Genomic DNA, 15,865 nt, shown 5'->3' with positions numbered 1-15,865 from the left:
ATATTTTTGATAACTATGATGCTAACATCTTCTTAAAAATCTAATTTCATGAATTTATTGAATTTTTTTAAAAAATAATGATTTTGAAAAAAATATAAAATTAGATATATTTATAAAAAAATAGATGTTAATTTAATTGAGCAATTTAACACCAAATAAAAAAAAATTTTTGAAAAATTTAATGCATATTTTTTTTAATTTTTAGAAAAATCGAGCAAAAATGAGCTAAAATATCCTAAAAAATAAAAAAATAGCCTTCGATGTACGGTGGACCGGCCGCTCGGTCCACAGAGCCAGGGCGGTCCACAGAAAATTACGTGTCCACAGGATGGCTCACAGTGAGAAAATATTTGTGCGATCCAACGCTGAGATTTAATTGAAGATCGATCCAATGGCTGCTGTCGTTGTCGGTTTATAAGAGGGTTTTTGCACGATCGACGGTCGAAAATGAATCCATCATGAGATCCGACGGCTGAGGATGCTTCCGACTGAGAATAAGAGATTAATGTGCGATCCGATGGTCCAGAACCAATCCATACGATCGATGGCTGTGGTTCGATCCGACTTTGATAAGGATTAAAACTATGGATTTTGGACAGATCTGGCGGTTCAAGCTCCATCCGACAGTCAGAATATTTCTAAGGGATTAATATGATTTCTAAGATTTTAGGACTCCTTTTTCTATCAAAAAATTATGAAAAATTATCTATAAATAGAGGTCGGGAATAAGCTTTGTGAGCAGAAAAATTGAGTAAAAGTGTAAAAAAATAGAAAAAAAATTAAATAGCTTTAGGGACCCAAAAAAAGAAGGAGAAAAGTCGGTTCGCTCTACGGAGTACGACGGAAGATGGAGAGGTCATCAACCATCTTTCCGACGAGGCTTGCTGATCAACTTCAGATCTTTGTTAATTTTATTTTATTTTATTATTTTTTTAAATTTTTTATACTTGAATTTTAATTTTAATTAATGTAAAATTTATTTTCTACACTTTAAATTTCTGTCTTTTATTTTTTGCAGTAGATGCTAGGATCTAATTAGTAGATCTTAGTACCTAATTTATTTTATATTTTTTAAATTTTTATTATTTATTTTTATTAAGTAGATGCTAGGATCTAGTTAGTAGATCTTAGTATCGATTTATTTTTCTTTAATTTTTATTTTCGACTTAAATTATTTTTCTAAAATTTTATTTTTTTTATAAAATCAAAGATTTCAAGTCAAAATCCTGCCTTCTCTGTGGATTCGATCCGACTCACTACTTTCTATATTTTTAATTTTTATTGAAGTAAAATTTGATTGATAATCACGGTGTCCTAACGACAGCATCGATCGTATCAATTTTTGTGCCGTTGTCGGGAAGGCACCAATTTTAATGTTTGATTTCTTTGTTTTCTTTGACTATTGCTTACTAATTTTTTTATCTTTTTTGAAAAAAAATTCAAAAATTAAAAAAAAAGAAGATAGAAAGCTTCCAAGTTGGTGAGATCAATCCTAATCCTAAATTTTTTTTTAGTATTAATTACTATTTTTTTAATTAACCTAAAATTCATCACATAAACCTAATAAAAATTGCATGACAAGAGTAGAAACTTAATTTTTAGGAGCATTCATCATTGTAGATTTTTTTTGATGATCGCTGGAGACAAGGTAAGCTTTCAAGTTTTATTAGTTTCATGCATCTAATTTAGTTGCATAGAACCTTGTTTGAAATTGGTTGTGCATATTCATCTCAAATCAATTTAAGGGCAACACCCATAACAAGATAAGGTGGAGATTTCATCATTCTTGCCCAAAAATAACCAACCAGCATCCCACATTAACCCTAGCCTAACTAAAATCAAGTAGACATTGGCCCCTAGTATTAATCGAGTTCAGTTCTGAGTATTGTGGTCAAGTCAAGTGCAAAGTAAGTCCGGACTCACTCCTGAAACTGGTGTCTAAGGCTAGAGGTTATAAAGGCTCAGCCTAAGTGGATTTGTGGTTATTTAATTGTTCCGTTAGCTTACCTGGCCAATTCAATTGGTGTCTAAGGCAAGCAACGGGGGACCCCCACGATCCCACCTCTTACCTGGCTAGTTGAAGGAAGTGAGAACAAACCCAATTTGTATCTAGACTAAGCCACTCTACATCGAACTGTTAGGTCTAAGAAACCCATAGGTGTCTAGGTTTAATTGTTTGCTAACTTGATTGTAATTAACACTAAACCACAACTAATTCTTCCCACCTTACGTATCTAGGTCTAGGGCTCTTTCTTTCTTCTCTCTCCTTTTTCTCTTAAAAAAAAATGAAACAAAAACAAAACTTGAATCATACATTAGGGTTTGCACTGGTATATGCAAGGTAGAAGATCTCTCTATCCTGACCTAGTTCCAATCCTGAGATTGAACGGTTGATTCATATTAAACCTGAAAATCAGATGGCTGGAGATCCTAGAGAACCACCTAGGCAGATGAAAAATATTTTATTCCTTCCACCTATAACCCATCGACTTGTATCCACTTACCTGATATCCCTGCAAGCCACTATGAGATCAAGTCGACCACAATCCAGATGCTTCCGTCTTTCTATGAATACTAATGAAGATCCTTACAAGCATCTGGATGAGTTCTTAAAATTTATTCCACAGTAAAAATTCAAAATTTTACTGATGATGCACTTAGATTGACCTTATTTCCTTCTCACTTAAAGACAAAGCCAAGTACTGGCTGGCACATAGGGAGACCAATCCAACTTGGGCGAAATGACACGAGTTTCTTAAAAATTCTATCTCATAGATCGAACCACACCATGAGGGAGCCATCACTGGATTTAGCTCAGCTTCCAGGAGAACAAATTCATGAATCATGGGAGAGACTTAAGAACTTCTTAGAAAATTCCCACACCATGGTCTTATCTAAGTGGCAAATTGTTCAAGCTTTTTATGAGGATTTAGGTGACCAATAAGACAGATGGTAGATGCATCTTGTGGGGGTGCATTCATGAGTAAAAGTGAGGATGAAGCCTACACTTTATTTGAAATTTTGAGTGAAAATTCAATCAATCATGCTTCATTATCCTCCTACGAAAGATCAATCCCTCACCAAAAGTGGACAGAAATTTTTGAGATCAAGCAAACAGACTCTAGTCCTAAGGCCGATCTGAACCTAATAGCCCAAGATTAGATAAAGTCGACCTTCTTGCCAGAAATTTGATCAGTTTCTAGCATTAGGTCAACAATCTCCTGCACAATATCATACCCACCTAATTATCAGGAGATTTATTCTATCTATGCTAGCCACCCATTATGTGAGCAATATCCACATGCTGCACAGTTTTCACCTTTCATTCAGAACAAGTTCAAGCTGCCCAAGGTTACTCCAAATCTGTCAATGATCCATTCTCTAACACATATAATTCAGCTGGAGGAACCATCCTAATTTTTTTTGGAGACCCAACAAGACTCAGGCTCAGACCCAAATTCTTTCTTGCAAACTTTTAGAGTAGGCCTCCATACCAGAATTATGCTACAATAGAGGTCAGTCAGTCATCTATCCAGCCATCATATCAAAATCAGCCACCATACCTCCTCAACAGACTAATCTAGCTGATGATAGATTAAACCAACTACAAAATTGATCATGATCCAACAGCAATCTTCGCTAGGCTAGAAGCACAAATAGGATAATTAGCTGAGTCTACCATGAGGAGAGAACCAGGTCAATTGCCAAACGAACAATATCAAATTTTAAAATGACCCACCCATCCACCAATCATCTGGACCTAGTCATCAATCCAATGTCCCACTAAGAATCCCAATTTGAAATGACAATACAATTTCTGAGCTTAAAAGTGATAGGATTCTTAAGGATCCATACCAAGATCAGTGAGTGAGGCTAGTACTGATGCTAGCCAAAATGAATTTGAAGAAGAGGTTAGTACTGAGCTAACCCAATAGAAGAACTGAGCCCAGTACTGATATTGATCTAAGTGAAAGAGAAGAGAGCGGATGAGCTATCCAAGATATATTCACTAAAAGTCCTATTTTCTTCAACCCTAGAAGCTGGTTCTTCCACTCTAGAATTATCACCTCCTCCAGAACTGCAGTCATCTTTGATTATATCTGAGTACACATGTTAAAATCAAATGATACCCTTTCAGCACCTATTACTTCAAACTCAACTCCTAACCTAAAAACTCAATTCATGAGTATTTTAGAAGAACAAATAGGAGAAATTCTCAATAAACAAAGGTCTGTGAATGGGTTTGTGAACTATCTTTCTCAAATTAAGAACGGAGATGTGAACTACTTTTTGAAGATTGATAATAAATATAAAATTTATTATAGACCATCTTTTTACGATTAGCAATCTAAAATCATTAGAATTTGTCAATCCAATATTTGACACAGGATAGGTAAGAATTGGCATGGTCTGACTGAAGACGGTAAACTTAGCACTTCGTGGGAGGCAATCAAGTTTTTAATTTTTAGTTTCTGTTTTTAGCTTTTGCTTTTTTTTATTTTTTTTGGTTAATCGAGTCTTACTTAGTATCTTTTGTAGGAATCTGAAAATAATCTTGGCTAAGTTGAAGGGAGAACCAATTTTAAAAAAGATTTTTGGATCAGGTGACATCTCTCTTTTTCTTTCTCTTTACATGCACCCTTCATTTTTCCTACTCCATTGAAGACAATGTCGATTAGGTTGGGGGGAGGATAATAAAAATTTTAAATTTTTAAAGTCCTCAAGTAAGTTAGTATTTAATATTTAAGCATCTGATTACACTTAGGAATCGAGTTAAATCAAGTATTTTTAAAAAAAAATTGATGCATAGATCAGAGAGTTTGTAAGATATTGAGAGATCGAGTATTAAGAAAATTCAATAAAGAGTTAAGTTTAAACTTAAACAGTTTTATTTTAGTATTTCTAAATTTTTCTACTAGCATCAAAGAAGAGTTAACTTTTTATGGCTTGTGTAGGGTAACTATATGTTTCTTCATATATATAAAAAAAAAATTTCAAGTACTTCATGTTGAGTAGCCGGATCTATTTGCCTAAGCAAGCATTGAGTTTCGCATCAAGGACAAAGAAGCTTTGTTGTAAAGTTGATTTTAACTCATAGCCTGTTTGATTCGAGCAAGTAAATTTGAGGGGTATTTTATACCTAATACCCTAAAGCCATCTAGTTTGGGAGTCATTGACTGAAAACTCACTATATGAATCAAACAGAAAGCTTAAGGAGTTAAGACACTCAATAGCAGTATAATATTTTTTTAAAAAAAAATCAATCAATAAATGAAGGACGGAAGTAACAATATACTTGTCCATGTGAAGGTGAATGATTTGGAGATAAAGATAGCGATAATTTAGAAAAGTTTTGAAAAAAATTTAGTGTTCTTAGTTTAACTCTCATATTGATTAGTATTAATACCCCAATGACATATCTCATTTACACTCTACTGAACATCAGTGGTCCATTTAGTAAAATTTGAGATTTTAAGTTAAACGGTACTTGATTCTAAATTCTTTCTTTACTCGAGGACGAGCAAAGTTCAAGTTGGAGAGTGTGATAAGTGATATATTTTTATATTTATTGAAGATATTTTTGATAATTTATGGTACTAAAGTCTTCTAAAAAATCATAATTTTATGAATTTATTAAATTTTCTTAAAAAATAAGTAATTTTAAAAAAATATAAAATTAGATATATTTATAAAAAAATAGATGTTAATTTAATTGAGCAATTTGAGTACCAAAATGAAGAAAAATTTTTGAGAAATTTAATGCATATTTTTTTCAATTTTTTAGGTAAAAATCAGAGCAAAAATAGAGCTAAAATATCCTAAAAAATAAAGAAAATAGCCTTCGATGTACGGTGGACCGGTCGCTCGGTCCACAGAGCCAGGGCGCGGTCCACAGGAATAGTTATGTGGTCCACAAGTGCAGCTCTCAGTGAGAAAAAGATTCTGGGTGCGATCCAACGGTTGAGATTTAATTTGAAGATCGATTCAATGGCTGTTGTTCGTTATCGTTTTATAAGAGAGGTTTTTATGCGATCCGACGGTCGAAAATGAATCCATCATGAGATCCGACGGCTGAAGATGCTCCCGACTTTGATAAGGAGTTAAACTACACAATCCGATAGTTCAGAACCAATCTCAGACGTGATCGGATGGCTGTGGTTCGATCCAACTTTGATAAGAATTAAAACTATAGATTTTGGGTAGATCTGGGCGGTTCAAGCTCCATCCGACGGTCAGGAATATTTTTAAGGAGATTAATATGATTTTTAAAGATTTTAAGACTTCTTTTTCTATCAAAAAATTATGAAAAATTTATCTACAAATAAGGGGTCCGAGAAATAAGTTATAGAAAAAAATTTTAAAAAAAAAAATAAATAGCTTTAGGGATCCAAGAAAAAAAAAATCGGTTCGCTCTACGGAGTACAACGGAAGACGGAGAGGTCATCAATCATCTTTCCAACGAGGCTTGGCTAATCAACTTTAGATTCTTGTTACAGTTTTATTTTATTTATTATTTTTTTTAAAATTTTTTATATTTAAATTTTAATTTTAATTAATATAAAATTTATTTTCTTACACTTTAAATTTTTATCTTTTATTTTTCGTAAGTAGATGCTAGGATCTAATTAGTAGATCTTAATACCCGATTTATTTTATATTTTTTAAATTTTTATTATTTATTTTTATTACAAGTAGATGCTAGGATCTAGTTAATAGATCTTAGTATTCGATTTATTTTTTATATTTTTAATTTTTATTTTTTGACTTAAATTACTTTCTTCAAAATTTTATTTTATTTTTGTAAAGTCAAATATTTCAAGTCAAAATCCTGCCTTCTCTGTAGATTCGACTCGACTCACTACTTTTTATATATTTTTAATTTTATTGAAGTCAGAATTTGATTGATAATCACGATGTCCTAACGACAGCATCGCGATCGTATCATTCACCCATTTTTTTATTTTCTCTTTGATCCAATTTATTAATGGATAAAGAGTCTTCAGATTGATTTTCTTTGTAGATATCATAAAGCAACATCGAGCAAATTGTTGATCTTCTCATATTTTTTTAACTTCATTTTTATTTAAAAATTGGATCAATAAATGATATGTTGATACTACCGCTCTTAAGGCATTAAGTCCAAGTTGTCTAAGTATGGCATTGTAAGTCGAAGAAACTCAGATGACTGTGAATGTCAAAAGAATGGTACTTTATTATGGATCTATTTTCGTGGTTAGTGGGAGAGTAATTTTTTCTTCCACTGTAATTGCATCTCTGATAAAACCGACTAATGGCATTGAGACTCTTTTGAGTCGGTCAGTCGATAGTCACATTCGGAAGAAAGTCGAGTAAAAGAAAACAACAATAGAGCTTTCATTATCAATTAAAAATTTTTTTACATCATAATTTATCATTGTTGTCGAGACGACGACAGCATCTTCATGCAGAGTTTGTATTCTCCGAACATCATCTTCTGAAAAAAAGATTATATTGTCAAGTCGTCATTTCTTTACCGATTCTTTTTCGAAAGTTGCCCTCCAATCTTTCGATCATCCAAAAATCATATTGATCACTTCTGTCGTTGGTCGATTGTTGATCGTTTTCTCAGTTTGTGACTGAGGCTGTTGGTCGGTAGAAGGTTGAGTCAGACGATCTTGTCAGAATTTTTTAAGGTAGCCACATCAAATTTGGACATTTATTTCATCTCTGAGCTGAATATATTGTTCGGTATTGTGTCCATGATCACGATAAAACCGACAATACTTCTTCTTATCGTGGCTCCTCAGTGGTACTTTCATCGATGGGAGATGTCGAAGATACCCTTCTCTTTCGATCTCTGTTAAGATTTACACATAGAGAGCAGAGAAAGGAGTATAGGAGTCATACCTGCTGCCATAGTTTTTCGGTCTTGGACTCCATCGATGAGGTGAAGCTCTTTTATTGGTTGTTGACCAACTTGGTTCGGTCGGAGCTCCATTTTTTTTTTGTTTCTTTTTCTGATCTTGTCCTTCTATCTGGCGTCCGTCAGAAGCGCCTTCGTCCGTGCGAATATACTTGTATGCGTGCTCCAAAAGTTCAGCATAGGTCCGAGAGAGAGTTTTATCTAAAAAGTAGGTAAATCTGAATGCCTTCAAACCTTTTTTCATAGTTGAAATGGTCATATCTTCATTGAGGTCCCTGACCTCAAGTGTAGCCGTGTTAAAGCAAGCCACGAAATCTCTTAATGTCTTTGTCTCACCTTACTTGATAGGGAAGAGATTATCTGATGTCCACGGTACCTTTCGGCTAGTGCTAAAATAGGTCACGAAGGAACGTTCGAGCTGCTCAAAAGAACTTATGCTCTCCGATTGAAGCTTAGAATATCAGGCTCGAGCAGTCTTCTGAATAGTTGCCGGGAAGCCAATGCATAGGAGGGCGTTGGTCGCCTCCTGGATCATCATGAGAGCCTTGTAACTCTCTAAATGATCAATTGAGTTGGTGAAGCCATCATATGGCTTCATCTGCAGTATTTTGAACTGAGACGGGATCGGCTCGTCCAAGATATGCTGAGAGAGAGGTTGGGCAGTATAGAAGTCAAGATTGTTGAGGACTTTCGACCTTCCACTTGAAGTCGGACAAGTTGGCAGTCGATCTTCTTGAATTTGTGCTCAAAGTCATCGTGCCACCATTGCAGAAAAAATCCAAGGGTAGAATCCCGTGAAGAACTTATGGATGAAGAAGTAGAAGGTACACACGATCTTTTTCCCTTAATGCTATGTACACAGGAAGGAGAGGGAGATCCCCGCGAATGATGAGCGGCATGATAAAAATACCAAAAAAATGATTACTCGACTCTATGAGAATGTCGAGATGGTCGTCGTTCTGAAGATGAAGAGGATGAGTGTCGTAGAGGATGGCGGCTATGTCTGGATGGCATTGAATGAGCCACCGATTTCTCTGCCAGCGACTGTTGCTTTTACTGTATCTGTTGTTGTTGAAGGTTGTGCATCGCCTTTCTCAACACCTTCATTTGCTGCATTAAAGCAGTAATTTATGCTCCGTAGTGACTACGGGACATGAAGAGCTGGGCTCTACCAATGGAGGTTGGGGAGGGAGATCTTTCCGATGGGAAGATTGCCTTACAGATCCTGTATAGTTGTTTTGAGCTCTGATTTTTGCCATGATTTTTCGTAATATTTTTTCTTACCTGGCGCACCAATCTGTTGCGGCCAATCTCCTGTTGCACCCGTTGTCGGTGAAGAACACCTGCAAAATAAAATCTGCACTGACCGAAATTATGTCCGGCAGGGATCCTCCGATGCTTAAGTCAGTAGAGAGTGATGAATAGCAGATGAATATTTAGAGAGAGAGTATCAGCTCAAAAGAGTACTTACCAAATGCTGTTCATATACCTCCTTTTATAGATGAGTTGTTGATAACAGTTTATAACGGTTAGACACGTGGGTCCCATTTATTTCGGCATTATATGAACGTGAGATGGACGGTTATACCCACTACTGATCATGTTCTAGCTATTATGTACTTTCTGCACTGACGGTTTTTGATATGCCGACTCTATGTCGGCAATCAGAATATGTCGATCATATGTCGGCAGTTGTGAAAATTCGAATGACCATCGGTCAGCAACTCTGATATGCCAATGATTTTCAGTCTGAAATCAGTTAAGTCGTTATAGTCGGAATTTGCTAGGGATGGTTGAGAATAACCAACTGTTGGTTGGTCAATCGATTGATAATCGACAGTTCGTACTTATCATATCGATTGAAAGTCGAAATCGGAGGAGTCAGTTGAATTATCCCAACAACTGTATTTTTTTTTATATACATCTTAAAATAAAAATCAAAAAATTAAAAATTATTTCCAGAGTCGTTAGTAATCCCATGCTTTAAAAAAAAATGACATTCTATCTCTTCTTTATTTTAAAAATATATATTTTTTTGATATATACTACATAATAAAATGATATATATCAAATAAATTAATTATTAAAAAAATTAATATACATCTCAAAATAAATTGATATATAATTTTTAAAATATAAAATTCATCCGTACACAATATACAACTAAATAATATACATTTAGCAAATTAATCAACTAATAATCTAATATATATTTTTAAATAAATTGATACATAATTTTTAAAAAATTATATTTATTAATGTATATTATATGTTTAGTTATATATACTCATCAAATTTTTTAGATTATTAAAAGAAGAGAACGTTATATTTTTTTTTCGATCAATGATAAAAAATATATATATTTTTTTTATTTATTTATTTTGAAACTGATAATTTCATTAAGAGAAGTCCGAGTCTTTCTCATATCTTCTTCGCTTGTCCGGCCATACGATTTTTATTCGTTTTGGCCGGTTGCAATGCTGTTTCTTGAATCGCCTGGCTAATTGTAAGGTTTGGGTTGAGTCTTGCGCTCGAGAGAAGGACTGAGCTTCTTTCGCACTATCGCCCGTTGGATCTCACTTCGCACAGATCTCAAAGCAGATCTCGAAGTGTCGTCCACTTCGCAATCCAACACTGCATTCGCGGAACCAAGGTTACTCCTCCTTTGCTCACCAAAGGTACAACCCTGTTCCTAATTATTGGGCGTTGGTGCCGTCCACTAACGCTCGCCGCATATACATATACGTATATGTATATATATTTTATTTATTTAATATATATATATATATATAAACCGCTTGTCATCTGGTTCGAGCTGAGCTCCTCTCTTCCCGAAACCGCTTGTCATCTCGTTCGAAATGAGCTCCTCTCTTCCCGGTGATGCACGAAGCGTTGCCGTCCATTCTCACAAGACGTCGCAGCTCTTCGAGGCAAGTTCCCGCTTCCTTCTTTCTTATCTCCCATTTTTCCACTTCTTTATCGCTATATGTCATCAGATTGCCGATTTTTTTCCCATCTCTCGTCCCCTCGAAGCGTTTCGTCGCTCGCCCAAATTGGCTCTTGGAGCTTTTGCGATAATTTAGGGTTTTTTTAAAAAAATTCAGTTTTAAAGAATTTTGTTTCTTGTGTTACTAACTGGAATCTTGGTTTTATCCGTGCTTGCAATTTTGTGTATTTTTCATGGAATTTTAATGCCAATCATTTCAAGACTTAAAGCGCCTAGGGTTTTGGATGTATCGTTACTTGCATTGTTTCATTGAGGAGAGTTGAAGAAGACCGGAAATGGGTCGTATCTTGCGTGCGAAAGAAGGATTCACCTTCCTTCGAACGAATCGACCGTTGGATCGCGCAATGGTCTTTTGCAGATCTGTGCAGCCGGATGAATGGAGTTCGGAGTGCTGTGAGGCTGTGCGGAGAGCTATCCAACGGTCGAGGTCGCAAAAAGATATCAATCATTCTTTCGCGCGAAAGATACAACCCGAACCCAAGAAGATCACGTGATATTAGAAACAGACCTTGGGGCTTGTTTTGCCTGTTATTTCTTTAATTTTTGATTTTTGTGTACGTTATTTTACTCAGTGGATTTGCAGAGAATTTGGTTGGATCTCATCACGAGAAATTGTTTCTCATTATTATTATTATTATTAATTTACTTCATGAGGAGAAGCATGGCATGTCTCTATTCTGAGTGCTTGTAATTTGTAAGTGGTTTCAAATTACTGGTCACAAAGGAGTAAGATCGTGTTTACCAGGAAATCTTGAACTGTTTTTTGGTAGTTGAAATGACTAGAATGCTTGAAGGCATCCTGATAATTCTCATCAGATCATCACTTCTTTCCCATTATATAGACTTCCTTCCAGTGTTTTATTGGCCGAATTGGGTAATTGTGATTACAGCCTTTTTTTTTTTTTTCCTTTTTTTTTGCATAGTATTATTTTCCCAGGGTTACTAGTTGAAATTCAGTTGTTCCAGTTCCGTCTGTGTCCGTGATCTTTTTTTTTTTTTTTTTTGCCAATCTTCTCAAGATTTCAAATACCTAGGATTTTGGACATCTGGTTATTGGAATTGCTTTACCGGACAATGTTCAGGCAGGGTGGTTGCATCTCCATGGGGCAATGAATCATCATGATTATATTAGTAATCAGGAAATATAATTTATATTTTACTCCAGTGCTTGTAACTGGGTAAGTTTTACTAGATGTGAAATAATAAGTCTGCCTTTGTCTGGTCTCTAGAAACCTAAAACCATCATTGGATAGTTGAGATGAGCAGAATGCTTTAACGCATCATGTTCAAGGTGATGAGAGTGTGGTACAAGATAATTGATAGTATATACTGTTGTCATATTATTAATCATGTCTCATCTCATGAAGTGCAAGTAATGACCCCACATGCATTTAAAATTTTTTGCCCAATAATGGCAAGGCATGGGCGTTATTAACTGTTCTGGTATGAACAAGATCATCATAAATGATAGTTTTGTATAGATTCATATATTGAATGAAATAGAGATTCTTTCACATTGGTCTATCTATTATGTCTTGCTTGCTCTATATTAGTTTCTTCTATTTCTGTCAGTCTGTTTTATTTTCACAGTATGATGGCTCAAAGAAATGATGCCAAGAAAACATGGAATTCATCCAGTACTGCTGTGGTACTCTTGTTATTTGCGGTATCCTTGTTCTTCATATAGCTAGCCAGCATTTTTGATACGTTATGGGTAGTTTATGATTCAAACATATCTCCTAGTTTATAATTGAAACATGTCTCCTATTAGATGTAAATTGATAGCATGTTTTTCCTCATATGTGTGTGTCTACATGCATGTATGCATGTGTGCATGTATGTTTGTTCATGTATGCTGGCATGTACTTTTAATCTGAGTTGCCTAAATTTTCGTTTCTCTAGCTGCATGCTTGCTTTTTAAGCTGAAATTTTGAAATTGTAGTCAAAACTGCCAACATTTGGATCAATATTGCTGTTGAGGACTTGAGAATATATAGACTAATCCATAGCTGTCTACCTATTAATGTTGATCACTAGTTCATATGATTTTGTACTACCATTAAGTACTTGGTATATGGTGATGACAGTTTTGTTGATGAAGTGCACAGACCATAAAATGAGCATCTCTACTTGTGCATTGCTTCATCATGATAGGATTGATGGGATGCAAGACCAATTGTGAAGATTGAGTAGCCTGAATTAGGTGAAAGCAGGTTGGTAGACTCTGATTTTACTTAAACTTGAATGTACTAGGATAATTGAATTGATGCAAAAGGACGTAGCCGTGCATGAATTATGGACCTTTTTGTTCAATGATACTTGGGTTTGAGTTCTAGTAAAATTGTACATGATGAAACAGACTCAATGTTTTATCATTTGTAGCAACATTTGACCAAAGAAATTATGATGATGCGGTCCATTTTTCTGCCATCATCATAAGCAAAACCATCTCATTTTGCCTCTGAAGGAGTAATCTTTTTTCCTCCTCATCTTATGGCTGAACTTTGTAAGGCTCCATAAGGGTGAAATTTATGCTCCTAAAGACCAAATAAACCATAATTCTGAATTTGCTTTAAGATGTAATACTGCAGTAGAAGAATCTCATCTCTGCAAAGGATTTTGCATTTAGCACCTCAGAACTCCTAATATTCCTCGTCTTAAAGCCTAAGTAGGTGCTGATTGTATGTGTTCAAGATTTATTAGAGATAAATAAGTCATTGTAAAAGTCAAGAAATCACATAAACAATATTGTTTGATCTGGATCAACCAGATCCAGGGATGAGATTCGAATTGTTTGACTCTTTTGATCGGGATCATGAGTCTTATATAACCAATTTTAAAGTTCTGACACCAATGGTCTTGATGGCATGTAAAATATAAAATGCTAATCCTTTGAAATTTAATATATTTTCATATCCATAACCATGCAACATCCATCTTGCATGCTCCTGCTACTTTCCTACTTGACCTGTCAAGGTCTATCTACAATTCTACATAGCTCACTTGTCCCTATTTTTTACTTTCTTTTTCTCATTAGAAGTGATACTGCAGTGGAGAAGGTTAAATCATGGGGAGGAGGAAGTCAAGGGCGAAGCAGCCTCCTAAGACGCAAATGGACAAACTTGACACTCTCTTTTGTTGCCATTCTGCAGTCATGGACGTAGCATCGAGTGTTGCATGTAAGCGTCAGCAATTATTGCATTCCTATAGATATAGTATTAGTGTAAAGAAGCATTTTTTTAGCTCATCTTCTACACCTATTGTATTTCAGTCTTTCTGCTTTTGCTTCTTTCAAGCCTCAACAACACAGACACGCGCACAAACAAAGTGTTTGGTTTAATGTACATAGTTGCAAGCAAGTACCATGTTTGTGCAAACAGCATGGAGTAGAATTATGCAATGATGTTCCTGTGCTAAATAGATCATAATTGTTACTCATTCATTCTTTTGCTTTTGCAGTGACATGAAGAATTTGATTGGTGAGGCCTCATGCAGGATTTGTCAAGAAAGTTTCGGCACTACTATTACTGGTATGATTTATATTTCCTGATTGGAAAGAAATGCATGGAGCACACCTTTTTTTTAAAAAAAAAGAGAATAAATTGGTAACAAAAGTTCTAGTTAACTAAAAGCTAATATGTGGCATTCATCGAGTCATAAATATATAAAACTTTTACCAGTTGAGTCTTGCTCAGAGATTTCTTAGCCAACTTAAACCTGAACAACCTTCAAGCAAATGGAAGAAGGTGGTTATGTGCGGGGCATGCCAAAATGTTTAGTGAAACCTATGGTGTATGGAGTAGGAGAAATTTGATGACCAAAAGAATCATTCTCTCCTCAATAAAGAAGAAACAATAAGCAAAAGTAGTTGGTAACCATGATGTATATAAAACTGGTGCAAACAATTTGTTGAGCATATATTTTCAAATATTGAACAAGTGCAAGATTATTTAGATGTAACAGATTCCCAAGTGCAAGACTATTTAGATGTAACAAATTCAATCTCAATAAGTTATTCAATATTAGAGATGATTAGTGTATAGAGTATCGTGTACCAGATATTAAAAATATGGTCACTAATTCTTTTTTTCCTTATTTTCCCCTCTTTCCTCTTTGCAGCAGTGACCGGGCCAATTGACATGTAAGCTGATTATCCTATGATATATTGGTTCTTTTGTTAGTTGTTTAATGGATATGAAATGGGAATCTTCTGACTAAAAAAGATCTTTATGTCACAGATACAATGAATGGATAAATGAATGTGAACGTGTCAACGACCTTAAAGATGATTCTGCCTAGTTAGTGAATATGAAATGGGTTAGTGAAGTGGGTAAGAAGATGTAAAGCTTTTTGTATAAGCTACTCTTTTAGCCATAGCATCTGATATTCCTGGAACATTTTAATCAAAAATTTGTAGTTGAAGGTGTAGCTGAGGTACTCTTTTATTGTAACTCTTGAAATTATGTTTTATAAGGATATTGCAGTTGTATGAATGAGTGAAATGTTCTCTGGTGCTTGTTTAATAATGGAATGCGAGGATGTGATATAACTACTGACTGAAGATCTGCTCAGTTTTGGTCCGAGCTGGGTGAATGCCTGAAATGTCCTCTGATGATTGTTTAATAATAGAATGCGAGAATGTGATACAGGTAACTGCTGATTGAAGGTCTGCTCAAGTTTTGGTCTGTTACGTTGAGATGGCTTATGCATGCGCATGGCAACAGACTGTTGCATTCCTCTTGAGATTGTTTGTGTGTGTGGCATTGTTTTAGGCCACGGGTGGACCAATATGTTGATGATTTTCAGGGTCAAGGATGACCTTATTTATGTTGAACTGATCTGGCATAAGAATGATGAGAACCATGGGCATGGGTTCCATGTTATCCAGGTAATATGTTTTGAAGGTGCTATCCTAATGCAAATGCCACCAAGAGGACACTACCACATCACTTTCG

General features: G+C 35.1%; 1 pseudogene; it reads left to right on the top strand.

The window, feature by feature from the left end:
• The first annotated feature begins 10,392 nt into the window (after window positions 1-10,392).
• On the top strand, window positions 10,393-15,403 carry LOC105040574 (transcription elongation factor 1 homolog; annotated as a pseudogene).
• Window positions 15,404-15,865: the final 462 nt, after the last annotated feature.

Source organism: Elaeis guineensis, chromosome 3 (assembly GCF_000442705.2).
Source record: "Elaeis guineensis isolate ETL-2024a chromosome 3, EG11, whole genome shotgun sequence".
Taxonomy (NCBI): Eukaryota; Viridiplantae; Streptophyta; class Magnoliopsida; order Arecales; family Arecaceae; genus Elaeis; species Elaeis guineensis.
This window is presented reverse-complemented; position numbering and strand designations above follow the sequence as displayed.